The sequence below is a fragment of the Schistocerca piceifrons genome, chromosome 2 (genome assembly GCF_021461385.2).
Source record: "Schistocerca piceifrons isolate TAMUIC-IGC-003096 chromosome 2, iqSchPice1.1, whole genome shotgun sequence".
NCBI lineage: Eukaryota > Metazoa > Arthropoda > Insecta > Orthoptera > Acrididae > Schistocerca > Schistocerca piceifrons.
This window is the reverse complement of record NC_060139.1, coordinates 115,881,469-115,908,664: the sequence shown is the minus strand read 5'-3', so window position 1 is coordinate 115,908,664 and position 27,196 is coordinate 115,881,469. Positions and strand designations below refer to the sequence as shown.

At 41.9% G+C, this 27,196-nt stretch overlaps 1 protein-coding gene across 5 annotated transcripts in view; it reads left to right on the top strand.

The window, feature by feature from the left end:
- Window positions 1-20,248: 20,248 nt before the first annotated feature.
- The window catches only part of LOC124776416 (leucine-rich repeat protein SHOC-2-like), a 189,297-nt gene continuing 182,349 nt past the window's right edge, over window positions 20,249-27,196 (top strand). For all 5 annotated transcript variants that reach the window (XR_007015617.1, XM_047251405.1, XM_047251403.1 and 2 more), the window contains exon 1: window positions 20,249-20,391. The gene's annotated coding sequence lies outside the window, so the exon portion shown is untranslated. The remainder of the gene's footprint in view (window positions 20,392-27,196) is intronic.

Below are 27,196 nucleotides of genomic sequence, written 5' to 3'. Positions count from 1 at the left end.
AAATGTTCGATATGTGTCCCTTTAGTGATTCAGCAGACATCAAGTCGATAATCAAGTTCCTCCCACACTCGGCGCAGCATGTCCCCATCAATGAGTTTGAAAGCATCGTTGATGCGAGCTCGCAGTTCTGGCACGTGTCTTGGTAGAGGAGGTTTAAACACTGAATCTTTCACATAACCCCACAGAAAGAAATTGCATGGGGTTAAGTCGGGAGAGCGTGGAGGCCATGACATGAATTGCTGATCATGATCTCCACCACGCATGCGTTCAACCGTTTCTTCGACCCGTTGATTTCCCCTTACAGAGGCATCCAGAAGCTTTAAACTGTGCATACCATCGCCGAATGGAGTTAGCAGTTCGTGGATCTTTGTTGAACTTCGTTATGAAGTGTCGTTGCACTGTTATGACTGCCTGATGTGAGTGCATTTCAAGCATGACATACGCTTTCTCGGCCCCTGTCGCCATTTTGTCTCACTGCGGTCTCGAGCGCTCTGGCGGCAGAAACCTGAAATGCGGCTTCAGCCGAACAAAACTTTATGAGTTTTTCTACGTATCTGTAGTGTGTCGTGACCATATGTCAATGAATGGAGCTACAGTGAATTTATGAAATCGCTTCAATCATTTGTAATAGCCCTGTACAAAACTGTTCAAACTATTTGGACGATATTGTAGTAGCAGGTCGTACACCTGAAGAATACATAGCAAATTTGCGTGCTTTCTTTCGTGTGTTATCTGATGCAGGACGAAAGTGTACACTGGACTAGTGTGATTTTTTTAAACCTGAGTTGCAGTATCTTGGTCATGTTATAAACAGTCAGGGTGTACATCCTCTTAAGTCACATTTGTTAGCCATACATGATGTACCAGTTCCTCGCAATGTTACAGAATTGCAGTCAGTCTTAGGGAAAAATGAACTATTATATTCGGTTCACACCGAATGCTGCGCAAATAGCGGCACCACTGCATCGCTTGAATCGCAAGAATGTCCCTTTTGTTTGGACAGATAAGTGCCAAGTAGCTTTTCAAAAACTAAAAGTTACATTGTTCAGTGATCGATGCTAAGTTCACTTTGATCCAGACAAACCAGTTGTATTGCAAGTTGTGGCACCCTGTTATGGAATCGGTGCAGTGCTTTCACACGGATTTGGTAACAAAGACAGGCCTATCGCTTTCGCATCCAAACTGTTGTCCAAGCTCAGTGTAACTACAGGGCTATTACAAATGATTGAAGCGATTTCATAAATTCACTGTAGCTCCATTCATTGACATATGGTCACGACACACTACAGATACGTAGAAAAACTCATAAAGCTTTGTTCGGCTGAAGCCGCATTTCAGGTTTCTGCCGTCAGAGCGCTCGAGAGCGCAGTGAAACAAAATGGCGACAAGAGCTGAGAAAGCGTATGTCGTGCTTGAAATGCGCTCACATCAGTCAGTCATAACAGTGCAATGACACTTCGGGACGAAGTTCAACAAAGATCCACCAACTGCTAACTCCATTCGGCGATGGTATGCGCAGTTTAAAGCTTCTGGATGCCTCTGTAAGGGGAAATCAACGGGTCGGCCTGCAGTGAGCGAAGAAACGGTTGAACGCGTGCGGGCAAGTTTCACGCGTAGCCCGCGGAAAATTGGTTCATATCCAGAACTGGAGACTGACAGCGCCGACTTCATCTTTCAACAGGATGGTGCTCCACCGCACTTCCATCATGATGTTCGGCATTTCTTAAACAGGAGATTGGAAAACCGATGGATCGGTCGTGGTGGAGATCATGATCAGCAATTCATGTCACGGCCTCCACGCTCTCCCGACTTAACCCCATGCAATTTCTTTCTGTGGGGTTATGTGAAAGATTCAGTGTTTAAACCTCCTCTACCAAGAAACGTGCCAGAACTGCGAGCTCGCATCAACGATGCTTTCGAACTCATTGATGGGGACATGCCACGCCGAGTGAGGGAGGAACTTGATTATCGGCTTGATGTCTGCCGAATCACTAAAGGGGCACATATCGAACATTTGTGAATGCCTAAAAAAACTTTTTGAGTTTTTGTATGTGTGTGCAAAGCATTGTGAAAATATCTGAAATAATAAAGTTATTGTAGAGCTGTGAAATCGCTTCAATCATTTGTAATAACCCTGTATTCACACCAGTTCGAGATTGTGTATCGTTCAACTGTTCAACATAGTAATGCGGACGCACTTTCATGTCTTCCGATCGGCCCTGACACAGACTTTGACGCCTCTGCTGCATCTTGTCACGTCGATGCTCAGGATTCTGAATTGCTTCAGTCTTTTCCCCTGAACTATAGGAAAATTGCACAGGCCACGGAAGCTGATTCAGATTTGTACATTTTGCTAAATTACATTCGCACATCTTGACCTCACTCATTGAATGGCATAAAGAACTCTGTAGTGCGCCGATACTTTGCAGGTCGGCATAGCCTTGCTGTACAGAAAGGTGTGATTCATGTTCAAAGTGACACTGGACAGTCACGTGTGTTGATCCCTAAAGTTTTGCTAAAAGAGGTGTTGCAGGTACTTTACCAAGGACATTGGGGGATTGGTCGTACAAAACTGTTAGCGCGTCGACACTGCATGTGGCAGTGAATGGACACTCAAATAAACAGATGACGTCACACTGTCACACATGTACGGAAAATCAGTGCGCTCCGCCACAGAAATTCTCTGCTTGGCCTAAGTCGCAATCACTATGGCAACGACTTTGTGAGACGTTTTTGGAACACTCGTTGGTTGATTGTGGTTGACTCGTATAGCAAGTTTCCTATTGCTGTGCCAATGAACTCGGCGTCGTCATGTAGCACAATTCAGGTGCTGTCCTCTATTTTTTACCTCCAAGGTTTACCTGAATTCATAGTGCCAGACAACGGCCGTCAGTTCACGTCAAATGTATCTGAAACATTCTGTGAACGCAGTGGCATGCAGCATCTAACTAGTGCACCAGTCCATCCACAGTCAAGTGGCGAAGCGGAATGTTTTGTCAGAACGTTCTAGCAACAGATGGCCAAACTTCTCTCCACACACACAAGGGATCAAGCATTGCAACTGTTTCTCGCCTCCTATCGTTCGCACCCAACACATGTACCATCGCCGGCGGAATTGCTTCACGGCTGCCGCCATCGGACACTGCGCCATCTGCTCCACCCTCCTCAGCATCCGGCGCCGAAGGAAGGCCGCAAGTATGTCTTTTACAGGGTTTTTAGTGGTAGCAGATAGTGGACGCGAGGCGAGATCTTCTGCATCTACATCTACATACATACTCTGCAATCAACCATACGGTGCGTGGCGGAGGCTACCTCGTACCACAACTAGCATCTTCTCTCCCTGTTCCACTCCCAAATAGAACGAGGGAAAAATGACTGCCTATATGCCTCTGTACGAGCCCTAATCTCTCTTGGTCTCTCCGTGAAATGTAAGCTGGCGGCAGTAAAATTGTACTGCAGTCAGCCTCAAATGCTGGTTCTCTAAATTTCCTCAGCAGCGATTCAAGAAAAAAACGCCTCCTTTCCTCTAGAGACTCCCACCCGAGTTCCTGAAGCATTTCCGTAACACTCGCTTGATGATCAAACCTACCAGTAACAAATCTAGCAGTCCGCCTCTGAATTGCTTCTATGTCCTCCCTCAATCCGACCTGATAGGGATTCCAAACGCTCGTGCAGTACTCAAGAATAGATCGTATTAGTGTTTTATAAGCGGTCTCCTTTAAAGATGAACCACATCTTCCCAAAATTCTGCCAATGAACCGAAGACGACTATCCGCCTTCCCCACAACTACCATTACATGCTTGTCCCACTTCATATCGCTCTGCAATGTTACGCCCAAATATTTAATCGACGTGAGTGTGTCAAGCGCTACACTACTAATGGAGTAGTCAAACATTACAGGATTCTTTCTCCTATTCATCTGCATTAATTTACATTTGTCTATATTTAGAGTTAGCTGTCATTCTTTACACCAATCACAAATCCTGTCCAAGTCATCTTGTATCCTCTTACAGTCACTCAACGACGACACTTCCCGTACACCGCAGCATCATCAGCAAACAGCCGCACATTGCTATCCACCCTATCCAAAAGATCATTTATGTAGATAGAAAACAACAGCGGACCTACCACACTTCCCTGGGGCACTCCAGATGATACTCTCACTTCCGATGAACACTCACCATCGAGGACAACATACTGGGTTCTATTGCTTAAGAAGTATTCGAGCCGCTCACATGCTTGGGAACCAATCTCATATGTTCGTACCCTTCATCCATGGTTCGCAAGATAACATGTGAAAAAAGGGCGAGTTGCGTTTCGCAGGAGCGTTGCTTTCTAAAGCCGTGCTGGTGCATGGACAGCAACTTCTCTGTCCCAAGGAAATTCGTTATATTCGAACTGAGAATATGTTCGAGAATCCTGCAATAAACCGATGTTAAGGTTATTGGTCTATAATTTTGAGGATCCGTCCTTCTACCCTTCTTATATAGAGGCGTCACCTGTGCTTTTTTCCAGTCGCTCGGGACTTTACGTTGGACAATGGATTCGCGATAAATGCAAGCTAAGTAAGGAGCTAATGCAGTAGAGTACTCTCTGTTAAACCGAGTTGGAATCCCATCAGGACCTGGCGATTTATTTATTTTCAACCCATTCAGCTGCTTCACAACCCCAGGGATGTCTATCACTATGTCCTCCATATGGGAATCTATACGAGACTCAAACGGCGGTATGTTTGTACGATCCTCCTGCGTGAAAGATTTCTCAAATGCTAAATTTAAAATTTCAGCTTTCGTTTTGTTGTCTTCCGTTGCCAGGCCAGACTGATCAATGAGTGACTGGATGGAATCCTTCGACCCGCTTACCGATTTTACGTAAGACCAGAATTTCCTTGGGTTTTCAGCAAGATCTTTTGCTAAGGCATGACGGTGGTAGTGGTTGAATGCTTTGCGCGTCGCTTTTTTTTACAGCAGCACGAATCTCTACTAACTTTTGCCTGTCCTCATTCTCCCGATCTTTCTTGTACCGCGAGTGCAACTGCCTTTGCTTCCTGAGCATTCTCCGAATTGCGCTGTTAAATCACGGTGGGTCTTTTCCGTCCGTAACCCACTTTTTCGGCACATACTTGTCCAATGCATGATTTGCAATGTGTTTAAAACTTGCTCATAATTCTTTCACATCCATTCTACCGGAAGTAAATGAAGTCGATTCATTTACTAAGTGGGATGCTAACAACTGCTTATCGGCTCTTTCTAGTAAGAATACTCTCCTAGCCTTCTTGACTGACTTTTTAACTTTTGTAACCATAGTCGTAATGACAACATCATGATCACTAATCCCTGTCTCAACACTGACACCGTCAATGAGGTCTGGTCTGTTCGTGGCTACCAGATCTAAAACATTTCCATTACGCTTTAGCTGCTCAAGACAGTTTTCGGATAATGCGTTCAAAAGTAATTCACACGATGGCTTGTCTGTACCACCTGTAATGAATCCATAGACATCCCAATCTATACTAGGTAGGTCGAAGTCGCCTCCGACTAATACAGCATGATCCGGGTACTTCTGCGATACAGAGTGTAGACTCCCTTTGAATGATTCTAGAACTGTCATGGTGGAACCTGGTGGCCGGTAATAACACCCCACAATTAACTTTATTTCCCCTAGCCCTGTTAAACGTGTCCAGATAACTTCACAATCACACTCTACTTCGACCTCAGTAGACACAATGTTTTTGTCAAATGCAATGAAGACACCACCTCCTACGGTGTCTAATGTGTCTTTCCGATACATGTTCCAACCTCATTAAATATTTCAGAACTTCCTATCTCAGGGTTCAGCCAGATCTTCCATCGACTTGGCGCTTGCATGTATCTTATTTCAGGTCCAGATGGCTTGCAGCGCTGACATCAAAATCAACTTCGCCTCTATCATGTACACGATGATCTTTCAGTGTCTCTTACCCCCAGATTCACGGATCCCGAGGACAGCGTGGCCACAGCAGCCGCCAGAGGGTGTCATCACGACACCACAGGACGACCCCACGGAGACGAAGCCTTTGCCTCCTCCATCTCCTCTCGTCCTACCTATCGAGCTGGACCCTCGCACACCGTAACAGTCACCGCCTTCTTCATCTGGCTCATGGCATCAGGAGATGGATACATACCCTTCTGGTCGTTTCCCGGGGGACGTTTCCCCAGAGTGAAGGCCGGATGGTGCAGTACAGCCAGAAGATTGACCTCCGCTGTATCCACAGCTTCCAGTCCAGCACTGATCCCACACTGCTGCCTCCCCCGCCGTTGTCACGCTCCCTACACGATGACGGTCCGTTGCTTTGGGCGGATGTGGGGGGGGGGGGGAGGGAGGAGGAGAGGAATGTTCCAGCTTAATGAGAAGCGCCGGCACGAAGATAAAGAACGCAAGAACAGAGAAGACTGTCGAATCCTCCCTCGGGCATGGCTGTGTGTGATGTCCTTAGGTTACTTAGGTTTAAGTAGTTCTATGTTCTAGGGGACTGATGACCTCAGATGTTAAGTCCCATAGTGCTCAGAGCCATTTGAACCATTTTTGAGAGAAGGCTGTGAGACGACGTCTACCAAGAGCATGCTGATTAGGTCCACACCATGACAGGAGTGGCCTCTATCCAAAGAGAATATAAGGGCTGCTCCTTCCAGCCTCGGCGGGACAGTAGAAGATGCTCACTAGCAGACCGGCACTAGCAGACCCGGATTAGAAACTACACACTAGAAGAGAGGCACTAGAAGGGCTGTTACTTGTGATCCATATGAACTTGTGTGAATTATTTGCAAGGACTATATGTTTAGCGAAGGACATTGATTATTTGCATGTCACCATTTGCTTGTGACCCAAAGTTAAGTACTGCCAATCTACTTTATTGTAATAAAACCATTAATGTGATTTGCTTGAAATCTTGTTTAGCTATCCGAGAAAGCAGCATCCTTTAGGCACGCTGTAAGAAACGAGTGGGCAGGACATCCCAAAAACTGAAATACCAAAGAATTTGATCCTCGCTTTCCACAGAAACATCGTAAAATATGTGTTTGAATTAACTTTATCAGGTGGAGAGATCTGACTGTGTTGACTGATTGTCGTGTATGTTGCACCATCTACGCCCTGGAGTATCTTCTGCAGGAAGTGATACTTATGTTGAAACAGCGGCTTTAAGAAATACAGACATGCTCAAAGCAGACCTTATCTTGGTGCCACCTTGCAGTGCCATGAATACATTTGTCTTGCTACAGCTGGATGGACCTACAATTATAGCTCATATATTATTGGGAAGGAGTATCTCATTGTTCCTCTTCTTCCTCTTCTGGTCTTCTTCCACATCATCACAGGACCAATCACTTACAACAGTCTTTGTGTCGAGAACGCTTCACCCACCCCGCCATGATACCTACTACATCAGATATTGGCACGCAATGGGCTTTTACAGATAATATATGTGGCCACTAAAGCACCAACTGAGCTACAATTGGCTACATTCTAATAAGAAGGAATTTACCCACTCTCTTCGTAATTTAAAAACACCTGAAAGTTTCCACTATCACGAACAAGAAGAAGTTGGCTGTAATCACAAAAAAACTCTACCAGACATTCAGCATACTTATTTTCTTGAAAAAATAAATATAAATAAAAACACAGTTTATAAATAAAAACACAGTTTATGATAATATACATACATATATTTACACATCAGTAATAACACACTGGATGCAATGCTTCAGAAAAATCCACTAGGGGGGATTGGGAAGCAACCATCTTTCTGAATAAATTATCTGATTCAGGACTTACTTTGTTCTACAACTCACCTTGGCACTACCCCATATTCGTTTATAGATATTACCCCACTAAGATATCATGATGGAGACCAGGCATTAAAGGCTTTTTTAATGCTCGAAAAGTTATAAAACCCATGCTAAAAGATACACTGTGGTCTATGCTTCGTAAGAACAATCCTGGGGTAAACATTATGCTGTGCAAGGGAGGGGGGGGGGAAGAAAAGGGAGGGGGGAGAGATGGTAGGTGGAAACCGGGAGGGGGAGGAGGAGGTGGTGGAGGGGAGAAGGAAAGGAGCCGGAAGCCAGGTGGGGTGGAAAGGAGAAAGAAGGTGCGTGGCAAGGGAAAATGAGAGAGAAGGAAAGGGGGCAGAGGGAGGCAGAGAGGGAGCCCTGAGGAGGGGGGAAGAAGGGGGATTAAATGTGCTAGGAGGGGTAGATGGAAGGCACAAAGACATTATCTGGGAGGGGGAGTTGGTGGAATTCACCTTGGGCAAGGGTATGGAGGTGTGAAGATGGAGACCAGGTGGGACACTATGGTACAGGTGCGGCAGCTGGCTGGGGTGGGTGAGGATGGCAGAAACCAAAGGATGGGGAGGATCCAGTTTGTGGGAGACGTGTAGGATTCGTATTCATTCAAGGAACAGGAGGAGATGGGGGAAGGGGATCAAATCATAGAGGATCTGCGTGGGGGATGGGAGAGGCATGTGATAAGCGAGGTGGAGTGCATGGCGCTCAAGGATTTGGCGGGATTTGTAGTAGGTGAGGGGGGGGGGGGGGGTAGGAAATCCAAGTGGGGTGGGCATAACACAGGAAGGGGTGGATGAGGTACTTATAGGTATGTAGGATAGTGGAAGGGTCTAATCTCCATGTTCGACTGTAGAGGAGTTTGAGGAGACCGAGGCAGTTACATGTCTTGGCTTGGACTGTGAGGAGATGGAGGGTCCAGGAAAGGTGGCAGTTGAGGGTGATGCCAAGGTACTTGAGGGTGGGAGTGAGGGCAATGGGGCTGGAAGCGGTGGCCAAGCAGTTCTAGGTGCTTCAGTCCGGAACCATGTGACTGCTACGGTTGCAGGTTCGAACCCTGCCTCGGACAAGGATGTGTGTGAAGCCCTTAGGTTAGTTCGGGTTTAAGTAGTTCTAAGTTCTAGAGGACTGATGAGTGCAGATGTTAAGTCCAATAGTGCTCAGAGCCATTTGAACCATTTTTGGGGGTGGGGCAATGGGGCGACCATAGATGGTGAAGTAGAAATCCAGGAGGCAGAAGGAGGGGATGGTGCAGCCCATGATGATTGCCTGGGTCTTGGAGGGATTGATCTTAAGGAGCCATTGGTTACACTATGCGGTGAACTGGTCGAGGTGGGACTGGAGGAGGCGCTGGGAACATTGGAGGAAGGGGGTTAGAGCAAGGAAGGTTGTGTCATTGGCATTTTGCAGGAGATGGATGGGTGGTGGGGGCTTCGGCAAGTCCACCGTCTATAAGAGGTAGAGGAGATAGGAAAGGATGGAGCCTTGGGGCACACTTGCAGAGTGGTAGAAGATGTAAGAATTGGAGTTGTGGAGGGTAAGATAGGAGGGGCGGTGAGAGAGGAAGGAGGCTATCAGGCGAACATAGTTGTTGGGGAGGGCGAAAGTCTGGAGTTTGAAGAGGAAGCCAGGATGACATACAAGGTCATATGCGCATTGTTTTCATTTTTTAGGGAAAAATGTGCCTGATATATAGAGATTCCAGACTGTAAGATCACACTTATTTTTTTGTTCATGTGTATGATAGTCACATTGACATATTTGCATCACATTTTATATCTTTCAGATGCCATCAACAGAAAGTGAATGGAAACGTATATCAAAACAGTTCTAAGACATGTGGGACTTTACAAATTGTCTTGGTGCTTTAGATGGGAAGCATGGGGAATTATGACCATCAAGCTGTATGGGATCACACAATTATGTAGGAGGTAATGGCATTGTGTTACTGGCACTTGTTGATGCACAGTATAAATTTACATGTGTTGATACAGGATGCAATGGAAGGATTAGTGACGGAGGAGTGTTCCAGAGCAGTCCACTCTGTGAAATTCTTACGGGTGCTGAAAATTTAATGAACATTCCTACACCAGATTTATTATCAGGAACTCAAACTGCAGTGCCTTTTATAGTTATAGCTGGTGATTTTTTTCCCTTATCACAGCATACATAAGGCAGATCTCACACAGGAACAGAAAATATTTAATTACCGTTTGAGCAGGGCCAGGAGAACTATTAAAAATTCATTTGGAATAATGAGCAACAGGTTCAGAATTCTCTTTAAGAAAATAGAGCTACCTGTTGAAACTGTGGAGAAAATCTCAGTCTACTTGTGTGCTACATAATTTTTTACTGGACACATGTGGGAAGAGTTACGTTGGACAACTGGAAAAGAAAGAGGAAACAAATCACTGCATTATCATTCCATGAGAATGACGGCAAAATTATCTGAGGGGCATAGGAAGGTTAGGTCAACTCAAGTCAGTTAAAGAAGCTGGGAAAGTGAGGGACACACTACAGGAATATTTCAACACTAGTGGGTCTGTACAGTGGCAGTGGGAATCTGTAAAAAAAAATTCAGTACTGATACAGTGCTTAAAAGCGAAAATTATGACTGAATTGTTAATATGGTATGCAGGAGTGTGTATGATATTGGTAAGTTAATATAGTTGGTATTAGCACTAAATTTTGTACTTTGAATTTGCTGTAATTACAATCCACATTCAAGATAAAGCACTGTATTCAATATGTATTTTATAAATGTTAACTAACTATATTTTAATGGAAATAAATAAACAGTATTGTTACTCAAAATAAAGAAATAAACAGTCTTGTTACTCAAAATAAACAAATGAGTAGTCTTGTTACTCCTTACTGCCCATGTCTTCCTCTTGCACAGTACAAAGTATGTTAAATATTTCTCTCTTAGCTTTTATTAGCAGAGATTTACTTTTTATTTGCTGTGGAGAAGCAGTTACATATGGATCAAATACTTCAACATCAGTTGGAGCAGTTTTTGGTTTATTTATGCTGATCAGTATATCGCCAGCTCTTTTCAAAATAGCATTTTCCTCTTCATTGTAAGCACTCTTCCGTTTTGTCCCCTCAATCATACCTCCTCCACATGGACTGATGAATGGTGATGATGATACTCTTTGAAATGACTAGCTATCTTGTGCTACTTCAAATTCTTTTATAATTAAGAAATCCTCACTAACATCAAGGGCGACTCTGGGATCTCACTGACAAGACATTCATACTGAAAAATAATGACAACAATTGTACACAGCTTGAAATGTCCACCTTACACTTTTTGCAATTGGATATTTATGACCAGTACGAGAAACCATGCGAGGTCATGGGCCACGAACTCAGCCTCACAACGTGCTTAATTTTATTAAGTTACAAAGGAACACTTATGGGGTTCAAACCCACAATCTTCGAATTGTGAGCTATTCATTTACATTGTATATTTGTTAGTACAATGTATCTTGTTAAGTTCGCCAAGGCAAACATGTTAGCAACTAAATTTTTTTCACTCGCTGTACTAACTACAGAGGAAACTGAAGGGTAAAAAAATTACTTACTGTGACGTTCTGTTTTTAGTGTGGTCTCGCAAAAACACAAGTATCTTAAGATACTACACCATGGGTTCATACACATCAGCAGATTCCATACGACTCCTTGTTGAAGCTTTTATTGTATTAAATTTTGACATAAACGTTGTGCACAAACTTTTCATCTTTGCTATAATATCAGCATGAGACGAAAACCTAACCTCCTTGAATGAATCAACTATTTTGTGGACTATTTTGTACCGTGTTTCTTATGGTATGTGGGTGATTTTGTGTCATAAAGACATTTCGTGTCTGTATGCCTCAATACGAATTTCTATAGCTTCCTTAGACCACTTCATTATCACACGATGCACTAAAGATAGCAAAAACAATGAAACATATGCACTCAAATGACAGCCATATCACAGTACAACAAGATAAGAGAAGTGCAACTCCCCTGATAAAAGAGGGAAATACAGACCGATAGTAGCGCCTCTAGTGGTATAGTGATGAACTAAAAGATGATAAACATTGCCGGTTGCATCCCTCCGAGCTTATGTACATTGTAGGTCTTTGTTTTCTTTTTTGTTTTAACTTTCTTACCTCAGTTTTCTGGATGTGCTATGTAATTATTTTGGCTAGCATCACAATAAATTAATTTAAACACAGCTATAACACATTGCAATACAGCAGTGACAGACCTATTATTTAGGAATGTTTGTAGTCTAATTTACAAGCTACGATTTTATTTAGCTTCAGCTATTTACGCTACAAGCTTGTTCCGACTTACTGTCAGTTTCAAGTGTTGTGTCTAGTTCTTATGACGCACAATACGTCCTATTAATATGCTGATAGAGATCAATATCGTTGCGTCAGTTTGCAAGTCTATTTTTGACTTTTGCTTCTGACAGTCGCTGCTTGTATGATGTTTTCTTGCTTCTGACAGTCACTGCTCAAGAAAACAGCATAGGAGCAGCGACTGTCAAACACAAACGTCAAAAATAGACTTGCAAACTGACGCACTTATATTGATCTCTGTCAATGTATAAAAGCTCGAGGACGTTTTGTGCGTCATAAGAACTAGATGCACCACTTGAAGCTGACAGTAAGTCGAAACAAGCTTGCAGTTTAAATAAATGTCACAAGCTAAATAAAAATTGTTGGAACTAAATTAGACTACAAATATTCCTGGATAATGTCATACTTTGACGTCTTACAAGCTGCGGGATCAATGGAGGAAAAAAATCTTTTATTAAGAGAATAATCGGCAGTTAAAGATTTTCAATTAAGAAATCTTTATCACACTGTTAATTAATGAAGAATTCTAAAATTTGTTACAACTATGTTTCAGGACTGTAATTTCTGAGTAATTGGAAAGTAATCTTGCACTACTGGCCAGTAATTTCTTTGAGACAAATGTTCCTACATCAATATTAAGTACAAAAATAGGAAAGGTGGATAAAAACATTGAAATGGAAACGAAACTTACTTTTTATTTCACAAGCACTGTTAATAACAGTTTCATCTGATTCACTATTGATATTAGCAATTGCACACGTTTTGGAAACCCCCCCCCCTCGTTTTGCCTATGCCTAGTTTTATTCATAAAATCTTCTTTGAAAAAATGATCGAAGGAATTCTTGACATTGTTTTAGAAACCTGCAGAAATGCTTGTTGCTAACTTCTCCGCTGAACCCATGTAATATCCAGATGAACAGCCAGGGCATTTACAGTAGTATCTCGACATCAATTTGTTGTGTTGAATATTCTGGAAAAAAAACACACAAAATTCTTCATTAAATAAAACTACTAATGATATATCAAAGTTATTTAAATAAACAAACGGAAATCACACAGCTTAATTCACGATAGAAGACAATACATTTCATTATTAGACTACGAGACTATTTATTGAAAGTTAAATGTCTTACCTTAGGGTTAATTGTGGACATTTTTTTCAGCACAAAAACTCTTAATGCCGTGGTGAACTTTATGAAATTTAAAAATAAAAAATCTGTTTATAATGGAGGTCAGTAGTATGTAAATATGAAACAAATACAAAGACGACTGCAACCATAGACTTCAGTATAGAGCAAGACAATAGAATACCAACAACAGCTATTGGACAGCTCTCGTTGGCCATTTCAAGCTTCGTTTGACCCTTAGTGGTCTGGACGGAACTACATAGCTTGTTGCCTCTTCTCCCATACGTCTTTCAACCCCATGAGCCATATGGCGTGAAATATAGCTTCGTTTGGTTGCATGCCATTTACTAGCAATGCGGTGACACGCCACCAGATGGCACACCAGGTGACCGTTCACACGAAGCAATTTACTCGCTATGTCAGCCATTGCGCAAGAAATGTCACCGCCTGTACAGGGCTTAAAGGTGCGTCCACACGATGCCTTTTTTCTGTTCAACTTTGCACATACACATAAATTTGCAATTGCGCAAGTACGCAGGCTCGCTTGTGTACGCGTACTTAGTGGAGGCTGAGCATTAAGCGCATTGCTTCCTGCCTTCAGTGGGAATCTTTGATCTTGTTGGCAGATTTATGTGTAATAATGTGTGTTGACTTCAAAGCGACCAGGCTTCAATTTATAGATGATTACAGACAGCCGTATGGAATGCCGCTTCTGTAGATTATTTGAATAAAAATTAGGGATGTGATGCCCTGAATATCAAGTATTAGGTACAAAGTGTCCCATCACATTACTGTGAAGAATAGTAAACTGGAAGTGTCTAAGTAGGAAAATAGAGAACAATATGACTGAAATTTACGAATATAGACATGAAAACTGAACGAATATTCATGCTACGGCATCTTAACAGTACAGCAACTATGGAGACATACATCTGAAGGAAAGATATGGTAGACCCTGTGTAGGTCATCAATAAAGTACTAGAAATGAAAATGGAGGACACTGATGATGCCAAAAATACAAATTGGGTAACACAAACTTCGTTGTAGTGGATTTTGTCGTCAACGAAACTCCAAAATTTGTTGGGTCCAAGGGAATTAATCTAAATGAGGAGTGACTTTTCATAATGCGTTAAGTCCACTCGTGGTAAAAAATTAGTTTGAAGCGAATTTCTTCTCTACAAGGTGTGCTTTCTTTCAAAACGATATTGGTAACCGTTTAAATCATGTGCAAATTTCGGTTCAAAGTGCAATGAGTCCATCAGTGAAATTGGTTCAAATCGCGATAAGTCCATTTGCTGCCGCTTGCTAACGAAAGTTTGTTCAGTAACTCACTGTAAGACAGACAAAAGCTGTGGAGCCAAGACATAATGCGTTTTAAGCCTTCACTACAATGTATCTGTTGTGCACCAGTACCACTTATTGTTGTAGCAAGCGCATTGTCACCTGAAACACATTGGTTGGCCAGTATCTTGTTTATGTTGGAGCTTGCTGTTCGTGAAAAATATGGCTGACATGGAAGGAGTTGTACGTGTATGGGACCACTCCTCTGGCTCAAGGAAGCGGCAGAACGGCGTTGGAAAAGGAAGATTGAGCAGACGGAGAGGTAAGGTGTTCTAAAAGACAGTTTTTTGTGATATTGCCTACTAAACTGATTTTACTACACATACCAACTACATGTTTCGTTTTAATTTCTGGATAGGAATCCACTTAAACTTGTACCATTTAACTCTTTCAGATACAGTGATAAGGACTCGTTGTGGACACAAAGAGGGAAGATTCAGATGCTATACCATCCCTGTATACCATCTAATCAGAAATTGGATGAAAGTCTACATACACTTAAACAAACTACAGCAGGGCAGAATTCTGTCTTCACTTACGGTTGTCTACCGTCCAGAACGGCGACGTCCTCGGAAAGAGGATGGAAAACTGAAGACTCAGACTACAAAGTTTCAGGTGAGAGTAGACAGCGTGAAAGTTCCTGTGTCATCCCAGTTTTTTAGAGCTCAGTTCGGTATGGGAACAACTCGACTTAATACCATTGCTTCCACAGTAGTTGCCGGCCGGAGTGGCCGTGCGGTTCTAGGCGCTACAGTCTGGAGCCGAGCGACCGCTCCGGTCGCAGGTTCGAATCCTGTCTCGGGCATGGATGTATGTGATGTCCTTAGGTTAGTTAGGTTTAATTAGTTCTAAGTTCCAGGCGACTGATGACCTCAGAAGTTAAGTCGCATAGTGCTCAGAGCCATTTCAACCACTTTTTCCACAGTAGTTGCTGGTAATATCATTTGTGAAAAAAGAGGAAGGGACTGCAGAACAAAACAAAACTTTGCAAACAAAGATAGTGTGATAAAAATGTGTGAAATCTTATGGGACTTAACTGCTAAGGTCATCAGTCCCAAAGACAGTGTGATACAACTCATCGCAAATTTGAAGGCCAGAGAAAGTAACTATAGCAGACATAGAAGTAAAAGGCTGTATCTATCTTCAGACTTAAATATCACAAAACTTTTTAAAATGTATAATAAAGTGTTCCTGATTCATTAAAAATAAAAAAGTGGTTCTTCAGCAACATATGCTCAAAAAATGTAATTTGGGGTTTGGTGATCCTGCAATAGATGTTTGTAGTTACTGCTGTAGAATGAAACATGAGATAAAACTAACTAAAAAGTTCGTCAAATGACAAAGGGCGTGAGCAGAGCTTGCTGCTCATAAAATGAGAACTAAACGGTTTTACAAAATTGTGAAAGAGGAATTGCCAAGTAACTTGAGTTTATGCCTTGATCTGCAGCAAGTCCAACCCCTGCCAAAACTCGCTATTGGTGAGGGTTATTACGCATGGCAACTGTCATATTATGCTCTCGGTATTACAGATACTGACAAATAAGCCTCCAGACTTTTACTGCTGCACTGAAGACCAGGCTGGCAGAGGTTCAAACTCAGTGGCTTTAGGCTTAATAGACGCTCTGAATAAGCATAGATATGAAGAAAATACTTCAACAATAAAACTATTTTGTGACGGCTGCGTTAGACAAAGCAGGAACGCCCATGTGGATCATTCTCGCCACTGGTGGCTGTTTCGTAAGTTGGAACTTAAATAGTGGCAACACTGCTATGGAGACACAATGCAATTGAATCTACTATTGTCGCTGATAGCACACTTGTTGACATACCTACCTTACCTCCGAGCAAATCGACTCGCCCGTCCCACGTCATCGGCGTGCGCACATTCTAGGGAAACACAGTCGCTTGTTAGCGAGCGGTTTAACGTAACGGTGTCACTATGTTTTCGAAACAGGAACAACGGAGTTGGATCAACATTGAATGTACCAGAGGTCGTACAGCATGACAGTGTAAAGGCGTGCGGGGAATCGGCATTGCCATATAAAACAGTGGCACGTTGAGTAAAAGCCTTCAACGAAGGTCGGCAAACTGTGGCAGACACGCATTGAGCAGGTCGTCCTAGCGTCTCTGAAGAAGAAGTGCATGCTGTTGCCGCGTTAGTGGACAGTGATCGACGCCATAGGATTCGTGAGCTCGCCCACGAAACCGGATTAGCGCATACGACTGTGCTTCGCATCCTGAAGGAACGCCTGGGCATGCGAAAAATTGCATCACGATGGGTTCCACATGACATGACGGAAATGCAGAAATGGATGAGTTACGACGCTGCTCAGACGCACTTGGAGCGCTATGAGCCCGGAGGAGAGGCTTTCTTATACCGTATCGTAACACTGGATGAGACATGGGCCACATCGTACGAGCCAAAACTGAAGCGCCAATCCAACGAATGGCGTCATGTGGGTCGCCGCGAAAATCGAAAGTGTGTCAGAGCCCCAGTATGGTGAGAGTTATAGTGATTCTCGTGAACGACTGTGATTGTGTTATCCTAACGCATTACGTTCCTCCATGGCAGACCGTCAATGCACAGTATTACTGTTCGTTTTTGAAGCATCACATGCGACCAGATTTGCGAAAGAAGCGACAACACTTTCTGCGCAACCCACCCATCATTTTGCACGGCAATGCGCTGGCGCATACAGCGCAGGCTGTGGCTGCTCTGTTCGGTCGATGGGACTGGGAGGTACTATACCATCCACCATACAACCAGGACTTAAGTCCTTGTGACTTTGATTTGATTCCGAAGATGAAGGAACCACTTCGTGGCATTCGCTTCAGTACTTTTCCAGAGGTTCGACTGGCAGTAGACCGCTCCATTCGCACCATCAGCAGGACAGGCTCTGCTAATGGTATACTAGCCTTCACATCGCTGGCAGCGGGTTCTACACAACGCTGGTGACTACTTTGAAGGACAGTAACAGATGCAAACATGTAACTCTTTTGTATCGGTTGTGAATAAATAGTTGCCACTATTTAAGTTACAACCCAAGGAAAAAGATCTCCAGACTCAGTAAAGGAGATAGCATTACGTTTCCAATGTGTGGTCACTCCTACTCAGATGCAGATCGACTTTTTGGTACTGTAAAAAAAAAGCCTTCGGGAGCAATCTGAAATACTAACTCTTGAAGAATCTCACAGGATTTATCAGAGAATTGGGAATGTTCAAAGACTAGGAATAGACTGAGATGTTCTGAACTTCAAGGACCTCTGCCAAAATTTTAGGAAGCCAGTGGGCACAAGAGACATGAAACGGGCTATAATCAAAAAGAAATTTAAGGGGAAAAGAATCCATGTTGTTTTTAGGATGGAGCCTCCATATGGTTTGGATAATCTGTCGAAAATTTATATGACCTTGCTAAAAAGAGGTGTAGCAACAGATCACATCTGTCACCCAAATATTGTCAGTCTGGAACATCCAATAAAATCATAAATAAAGGATGATTTATTCGACCTTCTGAAACAACGATTTGGTAATAGTTGGAATGAGGATGATTCCTTAAAATTTCATGTTGACTTATTGATGTCCAAAATATGATTTTCTTTTCAATATCTCGCAAAAATGAATTTTACAATTATTTTAAAATAATAAATTAATTAAAGTGCGAACAGAATTATTAATAATTTCAATTTAATTGCTTACAATAGGTTTAGATAATTTTGAGAAAAACAATGTATATCATAACTTGCAAGTTCGATAAGAATTACGGTTGTACTCTTTAACAATGCTTGAAAATGGCATGCTTAATTTTAATTTTGAGTGAGTGATTAAAGAATATAGCATTTGTAAATTTGCTACAAAAGACAATAAGTAAACAGTTATAGTAAGCAACCATTCGTCAAATGACTAGTTTTAATTGTTTTCTTACAACAACAACTGGACACTTGTTCCTGTTTCATTTGTGTTGCGTCTTATTGATGTAAACAAAAGACAAAGATTGGATTCTTGTTTTTTATTATGTAAATTGGTTTAAAAACAGATTATGTCCATTCGGCTGGTGCAAAACGAGAAAAATCCATAGATTTCTAAAATTCCGTTGGCAACACTGCCTATAAGTAAGGAGTGAGATTTGTCACACTCATTCCAAACTTCTAACTTCTTGAAGCTTAATAAATTATCATACACAAATCCCAATTTACTCCACAACCTTGCCTATTTGTTTTTTGCGCGTCCTATAAAATTTTTATTTGTAGACTAATTGGGTTTTGAAAAGTTGCTTCTCAAATATAATATTTCACAGTTACACTTATGTAAAAATCTTTTATAAAATAAAATACAAATGACACATTGAAAGATAATTGAACTTCACATAACGACAAAAATCTCCCATAAGTATTTCACAGTTTCTGGAATAATCACTGAATTGTTTTTTTTCTGAAATGTGAAATAAATAGTTCAAACTACTATATAGAAGTCGCCAGTTACTAGCTAACGAAATGTTTTTCCAGCCTTATCGCAGCATTTGCCGAAGTAGAAAAATAAAATCTCGCTGTGACCAGCCGAAATTTTCAAGCAAAACGTTGTCGTTGCTTCGTATTTCTTATACCTTCGTATTTGGATACTTTACCTACAGTCGCTTTCACGTTTTCTTTTTCTGTCGCCTTTCCAACACAATAACAGCAGCACAATATCCCAAGCAAAGAAGAGGATTCACAGCAGGCTGCTTGCGCAATCAGGCGATGTGTGGACACAGGAACACACATGCGCACATGCGTTTTTCCGCAATATTTTGTGCATGCCCTTTATTTCCCATGAGTCTGCAATTATGCACGAGCAAAGTGGTATCTTGTGGAATAGCTTAAGACTTTGCTCCCTACTTCTGGCAACATCCGGTATGCTACAGCACTATCTCCAGCTAATTACAGCGTTACTCAACTGTGAAAGCGATGGTGTTGGTATTGCCTAGTATGTTGGCATTCCCACAGTCTCCCCCAACGTAACTAAAAACCCTGCTCTAGACGTGGGAGGGGGGGGGGGGGAGAGTAGGCAAGTGGGGCTGTTGCCACCACCACTCCCTGCCCAGCCCATCCCCCATGCGCGGATGGCTACGAATTAACATCTGTTATGTCCTAGACTCAGCAAGAAACAAAACAGCAACATAACTGCTTCAACTACACTACAGCCACAAGTGTTGAATAACTTCCGTTCCATGTTGTGCAAATTAATGAGGTAGGAAGCGGACCCGTTATATTGTTGTAATACTAAGTATTTGCTGTTTTCCACACAACACAGTCTGATAGAACGTCGAAGTCGGCGGTAGTACTTAATGACGATACAGTCTGCAACTCGGTTCCCAGAATGATAATGTGTAAAAAATTTTGCCGTCAAAATGTGAAATGTTGTGGAATGGTAGTTAGGATACTCTGTCTTCTGTTTCTTACCAGTGGTTGCCTGGATCGGAAGTGTAATGGCGCCGACACTATATTTATCCTAGGGCGGTGCGGTCGGGAGGTTTTGGCAACCACTGGACCCACGACGGAGAGGTGAAAACGGCGATGGAGAGGGGCAGGCGGCGTAACCCCCCCCCCCCCCCCCCAACCGACTACCTTGTGGGAAATATGCCAAGGCGACGACGGATTCAGATGTTATGTGCTGTGGACCACGATGATTAATGAAAGAATGAGTTGATAGCGACAGTGGTTACAGATACCATTTGAAAGAGTTGCCGATTTCGTCTTGCGGGAAAAAGGTAAGTTTAGACTAACCGCTCCCAGAGATTTGTTTGTTCATTTCCACTGAGAATGAGTTTTACGTCGTTTAGCGGTCCACTGCAACGTGTTGCTAGAAGACACTTAATGAGTATCCCATTTCCATTTCAGCAATTTTAGCTACGCCATTAAGGTGTAATTGTTTCATGTTTGTCGTGGCATTAATCGAGGTTTTAGACTTGATTTGCAATCTTCTTAGGGGACCTTTGTTCTATTTTTCTTGATATCTCTCCGGACAGGGTACGATTTCAGAGAAAGTGTTCACAGCGAGGATATTTTTGAGAATCGTTATTTTCCCTGCCGTTGTAGTCGCCTTGCCACCGAGAACCCGTCGCACATTTTACATTCCTCAGAGCCAGAGATGGTTTATCCATATAGCACATGCTGTACACGGCCGCTTTGCCCCGTTTTGCGGGACAAAAGTTAACAGTTGGTAGTTTTGAAATGAAAATAATACTACTGTTTAGGAGAATGTGCAAATGCTTGTCCTGTTTTTTTTTTTTTTTAAGTCACAGGAAATAACATGTCATTGACATAAAATTGACTGTATAATAGAACGTTTAATGAATTTGACCATCGCACTTATACTAAACGACATTTCTATTTTCTGCAAGAGTTTTATTTTTATGTTCTGTTCCACTCTGGCCTGCTGTGTATTATTACGAACTTCTGCCACTACACTGTCGAGTTACACCGTTTTCTTCCCGTTGTTCACACAGCTCGCCTAAAAATCGTTCGCGCCAAATGACATAGGCCGACAGGCGAAGCAACCAGACGATCATAAGAGCCACAAAGTGTGACAGCTATTCACATGAATTGAGGTTATTGACAGTGTAGCTCACTTAGTGTCGTGTTTGCGATCCCGTTTTAGATTCCTTCCACCAATTTTAAGTTCTATCATTGTGTGGCACAAGTACATTTGTCAGAATGTTTCAACACATTCTTCTAAAGTTATCGTGTTTTAATGTTCAATCCATTCATAAATGCCGTATGTCGCAGTGTTAGGTTTCCAGCTTCCACAGCTAAACAATCGGGCTTGCCCAACCATTTTGTTGCAATGTTTTGCCGTGTGACATAGTCTGTGGAATGCAGCGGCGGACAAGCGTCGGTTCTGCTTATCGGTAACTGGACCAGTGGTAAAAAATGAAAACTCTAGTAACCGTATTCTTCTTTCTTATTTAAGACAAGAGTAAGAAAACACAGCTTTACGACGGAGAGAAATTATTCGTCAAGCGAAGGCTGAATAATCTGTTCGGACTTTTTGCGACAATGGTTCTCTTCTGCATTTACGAGATCATGTACGTCGTAAATGCTGGATATTTAAATTACGATTATCATGTGATACCAACAATTTACTACTAGGCAAGGGATTCAAAAAGCAAGGCCGTTGCTAGTTGTTTTGTTACCCTAGGCGAGAACTGAAAAATGACACCCCCTCCTTTTTACTATCATCGCTCTCCCCATATCCACCTCCCCTCCTCCACCACCAACATCAACGGTACAATGCAGATCTCCTATTACACTTTTAGTGATTAACCTGAGATGACCAGACGTCGTCATTTTCTGGGGACACTCCTCAGTTTTCATGTTTTTCCTTAATTCCTTTAAAACAAATTGAGAACAACAAACGTCCTCACTACTTATTTTTTGTCCTCAGTTCTTGAAATTTCCCATAGTAATCGAAACAGGAAGAATGTGCTGAACGTCTTAAACTAGAACTTAACTGAAAAACCGTTGCAGCCAAATTTGGCATCAATTACTTATTTTATTTAATGTGTAGGTTATACTAAAACAAGCGCTTGCAACCACAAGGCACACAATTTCTGCAGTTATATTCCGTCGATAATCAAGTCGCGACACTCTCTTGCTTGTTATTACGTCAAATTTTAAGAAAACGATAGCTAATTTATTTCATGAGAGACAATGGTAATTCTTTTCTTGTGCTATGTGCCTTGAGTGTTACACACTCAGAGACGTACTAACAGATAGACACAAGCTCATTTTTATGCATGTACAGGACATACTTTTTACTTCTTTTCGATATCAATAAATGGAAAAAAGCCATAGTTGCAGATTTCACTTTTATTTACTTCATGATTAGTTTCGGGTCGAGATCCATTTTCAAATCATTCCGATAATCAAAATTGTATTTCCCAAAATGTAAGAACCATGTCAAGATAACAAACATAGACACATCAAGAAAAGTTTTGCTTCACCTCGGTTCCGAGAGTTCCGGAACCTGTACAGAAAATTGGAATAGAGATCAACATAAACATCATTTCCGCCCTTTTTATTGCTCATGAAAACCACACATTGCGTGTTGTACCACCATACAGCGAGACCTTCAGAGGTGGTGGTCCAGACTGCTGTACACACCGGTACCTCTCACACCCAGTAGCACGCCCTCTTGCATTGATACATGTCTATATTCGTCGTGGCATACTATCCACAAGTTCATCGAGGCACTGTTGATCCAGATTCTCCCATTCCTCAACGGCGATTCGGCGTAGATCCCTCAGAGTGGTTGGTGGGTCACGTCGTCCATAAACAGCCCTTGTCAATCTATCCCAGGCATGTTCGGTAGGGTTCATGTCTGGATAACATGCTGGCCACTGTAGTCGAGCGATGTCGTTATCCTGAAGGAAGTCATTCACAAGATGTGCTCGATGGGGGCGCGAATTGTCGTCCATGAAGACGAATGTCTCACCAGTATGCTGCCGAAATTTTTACAGAGGCGCAAACCGTGTTCAGGAAGGATAGATTAAATAAAGTAGGTGGTGGTGTGTTTGTGTCTGTTGGTAGTAGTTCATCTTGTAGTGACGTTGAAATAGATAGTTCCTGCGAATTACTATGGGTAGAGGTTATACTCAACAGCCGTATCAAAATAATAATTGGCTCCTTCTACCGACCCTCCGACTCAGATGATATAATAGCTGAACGAGTCAAAGAAAACTTGAATCTCATTGCAAATAAGTACCCCACTCATACAGTTATACTGGGTGGAGACTTCAATCTACCCTCGATTTGCTGGCGAAAATACATGTTCAAAGCCGATGGTAGACAGAAAACATCTTCCGAAATTGTACTAAATGCTTTATCTGAGAATTACTTTGAACAGTTAGTTCATGAGCCCACACGGATTGTAAATGGTTGCGAAAACACACTTGACCTCTTAGCCACAAATAATCCTGATCTAATAGAGAGCGTCATGGCGGATACAGGGATTAGTGAACACAGGGTCATTGTAGCGAGGCTCAAAACCATATCAATCAAAACAACTAAAAATAAACGCAAAATATATCTATTTAAAATAGCAGATAAAAATTCACTTGATGCCTTTCTAAGAGAGAGTCTCCACTTCTTCCAAGCTGATTATATAAGTGTAGACCAGATATGGCTCTTATTCAAAGATACAGTATCTAGAGCAATAGATAGATTCATACCGCGTAAGTTAATAAGCGACGGGACTGATCCACCACGTTACACAAAACACTTCAGAACACTGTTGCAGAAGCAACGAAAAAAGCATGCCAAATTCAGAAGAACGCAAAATCCCCAGGATTGGCTAAGTCCCACGGAAGCTCGAAATTTAGTGCGGACGTCAATGCGAGACGTTTTTAATAGTTTCCACAATGAAATATTGTCTCAAATTATGGTAGAAAACCCAAAGAGATTCTGGTCGTATGTAAAGTAGACCAGTGGCAGTCAATACCATCGCTGCGCGATAGCGATGGAAATGTTACCGATGATGGTGCCACGAAAGCGGAGTCACTAAATACAGTTTTCCGTAATTCCTTTACGAGAGAAGACGAAGTAAATACTCCAGAATTCGAAACCAGAACAGCTGTTAGCATGTGTGACATAAAAGCAGATATCTTAGGCGTTGCGAAACAACTCAAATCACTTAAGAAAGGCAAGTCTTCCGGTCCAGATGGTATACCAATCAGGTTCCTCTCAGAGTATGCAGACACAATATCGCCTTTCTTAGCAATCATATACAACCGCTCACTTGACGAAAGGTCTGTTCCTAAAGACTGGAAAGTAGCACAGGTCACACCAATATTCAAGAAAGGAAATAGGAGTAACCCATTGAATTACAGGCCCATATCACTGACCTCAATTTGCGGTAGGAGTTTGGAGCATATACTGTACTCGAACATTATGAATCACCTTGAAGAAAATGACTTATTGATACATAACCAACACGGATTCAGAAAATATCGTTCTTGTGCAACGTAGCTAGCTCTTTATTCCCATGAAGTAATGAGTGCTGTCGACAAGGGATCTCAGATATTCCTAGATTTCCGGAAGGCTTTTGATACCGTTCCTCACAAGCGACTATTAATCAAATTGCGTGAATATGAAGTATCGTCTCAGTTGTGTGACTGGATTCGTGATTTCCTCTCAGAGAGGTGACAGTTCGTAGTGAAAGACGGTAAATCATCGAGTAGAACAGAAGCGATATCTGGCGTTCCGCAGGGTAGTGTCATAGGCCCTCTGCTGTTCCTGATTTACATAAATGATGTAGATGATGATCTAGATGATAATCTGCTTGCAGATGACGCTGTAATTTACCGTCTAGTTAAATCAACCGACGATCAATTCCAATTACAAAATGGTTAGAGAGAATTCCTGTATGGTGAGAAAAGTGGCAATTAGCACTAAACAAAGAAAAGTGCGAGGTCATCCACATGGGTACTAAAAGAAATCCGATAAATTTTGGGTATATGATAAATCACACAAATCTAAGGGCTGTCAATTCGACTAAATACCTAGGGATTACAATTACGAGCAACTTAAATTGGAAATAAAATATGGCGTTTCAGTCTTCGATCGCTGTACTTTATTTTCAATTACCGGTTTCGGGCTAGCTGCCCATCTTCAGATCTGTTAGTCAAAGTTAAAAATGTAATTAATAAAAGAGATACAGTTAGTGATAGAAACATCTTAGTTTACAAAAGAAATTTTGGAACGTATTAAATGCCAACATACCATATATTGTAGTTACAGAGTAACTTGTCCGTACAGAATACTCGGTTCGCTGTCATAAGTAAAGTAAGTTTCAATCTGTTAAAACCTTATATCGCAGTTTTTAAGAGTAACCTGATTGGTAACAGTAAAAAGTGCCCTCTACCTACAATAATTGTGCATCTGTTATTATTTCACCGTATATATTAATGGCGAATATTCTTTTTAATAAAACAATTTTTAAGGCAATAACATATGAATAATCTTTTTTGAGGGGACCATGAAACGAAAAATTTACACTAATTTAAAATTTCTTTTTAAAGAAACATAAAATATAATTAAAATGTAAATATTGTTTCGAAAATGTGCGTTTCCTCTTCTTTGTTTTGATTGGTGGTGGAGTGGATTTCCCTACGTCAGAACGTATACAACGCCACGCCGAGTCCTTTTCCGCCGCGCCCAATTCACCTCGCCGCCAGTACGCTGAGGGCCGTTCCGCTGCAGCTGTTTCTTACTGGGGCGTGCTGTTGCTTTCAAGAGTAAGCCTAAAACAGGTCTTTAAAAATCTCATAATAATTCCTGTGCATAAAATCACTTTGCTCATTAAGTAGTAGGCCTGGGGTTTTTCTTTGATGAGCGTATATTTCAATCTCTTCGAGCACGTTGAGATAGAGACTTTTTGGAGCTTTATGTAGCATCTCCATTTGTTCATTTATATTATTCACTTCATGTCTATTCTCTTTTACATGTGTTCCAAATGCTGTTCGATTGCTATGACTGCAATGTCCCCTGTATCGAATTTCAAAATTCCGCCCTGTTTGTCCTATTATATAGGATTATTATTATTATTTATTATAGTTGGCGAATTTTCCCTAAAAGGAAATCGTTAAGCTTATGACTTTGAAGGCTTGTTCTTCTTGTCCTTCCAGTACTCCTTCATTCTCTTGGAGAGGGCCTCTTTTCTCTCCTCAGACCATTCTTGTTTGGTCCGCTGTTTTAGCGCTTCTGACTTTACTTCCCAATTGTCTATGTGTTTTCGGAAGGTGCTTCTGTTTGTGGTGTTTGTGGTGCCAATTGCTTGTAGGTCTTTTCGGACTCCTTCCATCCAGGGTGTCGACACTTTAAGTGTCTTGATGTGTTCTAGAATTTTCTCGGTGAGTCTTGTTTCAGGGAGTCTATCTAAATGTCCGTAGAATTTAAGGCGCCTTTTTCTCATATCGTTCTCGATGTTCGAATATGCTTCTACTGTTGAGTTCTTCTGTAGTCTGTAGCCATCTGGTGTGGGTCTTCCTTCTAAAATTTTCCTCATGATTTTGCGTTCTTCTTTTTTGATTTCTTCAATTTTGATTTTCCTGTTGAGTGCTAGTGTTTCGCTGGCATACAGTACGGCGGGTTTGATCACTGTGTTATAGTGTCTGATCTTGGTGTTTCTGGAAATGCATTGTTTGTTGTAGACGTTTCGTACCATGCCTAGTGATTTCCGTGTCTTCTGTTGTCTGTCTTCGTAAGCCAGTTTCTCTGTTCCGGTCGGTTCGATGATTTCGCCTAGGTATCTGAAGTGTGTGACCCCTTTAATTTTGCCGTACTTGGTTGTGATGTCGTCGCCTTCTCTTGTTAGGACTTGCGTTTTTTCAAAAGAGATTTGTAGGCCAACTCTCTCGGCGCATTCTTTCAGGATTTCGATCTGTGTTTTTGCTGATGTTGGGTCATAGGTCAGTATCGCTAGGTCGTCTGCGAATGCTAGGTAAGGGATTTCCAGTCTTTTCCTTCCTAATGTGACTGGTCTCCAGGTGTTTTGTCTCCTGACTTCAGCTTCCC